We start from the raw sequence: 3,622 nt of genomic DNA, 5'->3' as shown, positions 1-3,622 counted from the left end.
CTGGTTTCTGTTGTCCATTGGGCCTATTTCATCATTTTTGGGGGGTTTTGAGGTGTTTGTCACAGCTTTTTATAGATGAAGTCAAGGCTGAACAGAGCTGTTTCGAAAGCCCTGTACTGCTAGGCTGTTTTCTCACTGAGAATTGAACCGCTGCTCGAATTTCCCCTCCAATGCAAAGGGTGGTCCATTTGTCCCCTTTTCTGGTCAGCTTGGAAAAGTCTTCCTCCTTTCCTCTCCAATTCAAACGATTTTTGTCTCACTACTGGAGCTTTCAACTTTCTGCTGCACCTTGTAACCATCCTTTTGACTACGGCACAGTTGGAAATCGTCTTTAGCTACCGCTCCAGCATGACAACTGCTACTTACCAGATGGGTGCACAGTCAAACGTTTTCATTAAAATATATCACCCTCTCCCGACATCTGCAGGGGAGTAGTTTGACGCCTCATTGTAATGTAAGACCACTAGCAGCGGATTCGAATTTCGGTGAGAAAAAGACCTTGTGAAACAGGGCTTTCGAAACAGCTCTGTCCAGCCTTGACTTCATCTATAGAAAACTGCGTCAACCACCTCAAAACCCCCCAAAACAATGAAATGGGCCAAATGGACAAAAGAAACCAGGCAAGATGAGTATATTTTCTTTATTTTATTCAAAAAAGAGTAACATTTTATTTCACTGCACAATTTTATCCTTCATTATTTTAAACTCCATACAATGCCTTTTGGAGCGCTCAAATTCTCAACCTCCCAAAGTGTAACACTTTAGGTGATCACTTCCCACTCGATATGTGTACATAAATCATTAATATTTGATTGATTCCTTGAATCTTGAGTTTGGTACGCAAGTGTAGAGACTGAATACTTATTCATGAAAAACTTTTGTTTTCAAAAATCATACAGAATATGTCATATGCCAATTGAAAAATCCATTCTTTCGAAACATTCTTTTTCAATTCAGCATATTTTCATCCCATTTTGCTTCAGTTGCGGAAGAAGAAATTGTTATCCAATAGTAATCAGCTTGTGTGGTAATTACTGAAATAGTTATGCACCTCTGTGTCTGCAAAATTGGTGGATATTAACCTCTGCTTTGGTGAATATTTGTTAATTATTCATGTCAATTTTGTCACAACAAATGACACCAAATTCCTGCTCCTTGGCCTTACTCCTTGAATTTGCAAAAAAAACAAAACAAAAAAAAACGCTTTAATTTCCTTCTCATGTTTACTTTAATGCCAACATTTTTTCAGGTGAATTCAACTAGAAAGTGTATCATGGAATACATGTCAGTGAATGACTCATTGAATGCACAAACTTCAAATTATGATCAGCAGATAGAGGGTAATGATGGCTTCTGTAAAAATGGTGATGATACCACTGTGAAGCAAAGCTTAATCACACAAAGAGAAGCAACTGAAGGAAAACCACAGGGGTCTGCAGTGCATGCAAATTATTCAAACATACTGGATGAAGCAAAGAGCGAAAGCACTACAAAAGGAAAATGTTATAAATGTTGTCATTGTGAAAAGTCATTTTGTAATCCATCCAGCCTCAAGCTACACAGTGCTGTACACAGTAAAGAAAGACCTTTTAAATGTCATCAGTGTGACAAGGGCTTCAAGACACCTGACAAGCTCGGGCGACATAATTCTACTGTTCATAGCAATAGGAAGGCTTTACAGTGTGATCAATGCGGTGAGTACTTTAAAACCCGAGAAACACTTGCAAATCACCAAGTGGTTCACAGCGAAGAACGACCCTTTAAATGCAGTCAGTGTGAGAAGAGCTTTAAGAGACTTGCAGATGTCAAGGAACATGAAAAAACTCACACAGAACGTGAACGACCTTTCAAATGCTCCAAGTGTGAAAGTGCTTTCATGACAGCGAAGAATTTAAAACAACATACTCTAACACACAGTAAAGAAACACCATTCAAATGTACATTGTGTGGAAAGGGTTTTAGAACTGCAGCCATGCTTAGGAACCACAATAGAGTGCACAGTGACGAACGACCTTTCAGTTGCGACAAATGCGAGAAGCGCTTCAAAACTGCAGCAGAGGTTAAGTTGCACCAGAGAGTACACACTGAAGAGAGGTCCTTTCAATGTAGCCTCTGTGAGAAGTTCTATAAGACCTCTGAGGATATGAGACAACATATTAGAAGAACTCATGTTGATGTAAGGCCATTCAAGTGTGATCTGTGTGGCAAGTCTTTCAAAGCAAGTAATAAACTTAAGCGGCATAAAACTGTGCACAATGACGAAAGGCCATTTAAATGTTCTGATTGTGGAAAATGTTACAAGACTTTGTCAACTCTGAACATTCATAAACGGGTGCACAATGGTGAAAAACCACATATATGCTCATTGTGTGGAAAGGGATTTAAATCATCTAGTGAACTGACTAATCATTACCAGTGTCACAGTGATGAAAGACCTTACAAATGCCCCTATTGTGATACAAGATTCAAAAAACTCTATAGCAAACAAAAGCATCTTGTTATACACAGTGATGAAAAGCCATTTCAGTGCAGCCTATGTAAAAAGATTTGTCAGAATTCACAACAGCTCCAAGCCCACCAAAGGGTACATAGCGATGAAAGGCCCTTTAGTTGTAGATTGTGCGAAAAATCCTTTAAGTCAAAATTTGAACTGAAGAAACACCAAGTTGCACACAGTGAGGAGAGACCATTTGAGTGCTCCTTGTGTAAAATGTGGTTTAAATCATCAGAGCAACTGACAAAGCACTATAAAACAGTTTCACACTTGAAGTGTTTGGAGGCAATGCCAGCAGATAAGAAACCCTTTAAATGCAGTCAATGTGAATTTACCTTTGCATCAATGTCAGACCTGGCTGAGCATGGGAAGGTTCACACTCGAGAGAAACTGATCGAGTGTTGGTTATGTGGCCAGATGTTTGCCTCAGAAGAACTCTCACGGCAGCATACCCAGTCATGCATTAACAAGCTTATTAACCTCTAGGCTGAACATAGCAACCATAACTAATGAGATATGTCCCTAGGGTGCTGATGTTATTGCATCTTAGGTAATTGATTACTTAATTTATTTATTTATTATCTTTATTTATTTAGATTGTAAAGTTGTCATTCTAATTCAGAAGGCAGCCTTCAAGCCACAACTTTTTTGTTCATAGATTTCTTAGAGTATAGTCTTTGTTACATTATTGGAACTTTTGTGCAATTAAAATCCGAGGACAAAACTTATGAATAGGGGGTGGGGTGGGTGGTTCTGGGTAGTTATGCCATTTCTACTGGCTATGTTGGATGTTTGAGATGCAACATGATAATTGAAGAAAAAAACTGCAATGTGTCATATTTAACAATTAGATGATAAGCTTGAGATTTTTATTGAGTGATAGTTGAAGGCGCAGCTGAGTCAAGTATCATGCATAGAAATTGAGAGCATATAAATCTACCAGTCATCGTAAACTGTGTCTAAATCCTCTTCACAGACACTTCGAAAATGCACAGAAGCAGCCACCATTTTCAATTGTTAACAACTGCACACTGCTAGGCTACTCGCTATCTACAACAGAATAAATACTGATTAGCACAGTCATTAAGAGAATGGCATTCTTGATGGAACTCTGGTAGACTTATAGTT

At 38.6% G+C, this 3,622-nt stretch overlaps 1 pseudogene; it reads left to right on the top strand.

Annotated features, from left to right (window-relative positions):
• Nucleotides 1-1,273: 1,273 nt before the first annotated feature.
• On the top strand, nt 1,274-3,020 carry LOC149098712 (uncharacterized; annotated as a pseudogene).
• Nucleotides 3,021-3,622: the final 602 nt, after the last annotated feature.

Source organism: Orbicella faveolata, unplaced genomic scaffold, assembly GCF_042242905.1.
Source record: "Orbicella faveolata isolate gen_17 unplaced genomic scaffold, um_ofav_v1 contig_46, whole genome shotgun sequence".
NCBI lineage: Eukaryota > Metazoa > Cnidaria > Anthozoa > Scleractinia > Merulinidae > Orbicella > Orbicella faveolata.
The sequence above is the reverse complement of the archived record's forward strand: the minus strand, read 5'-3'. Positions and strand labels throughout refer to the sequence as shown.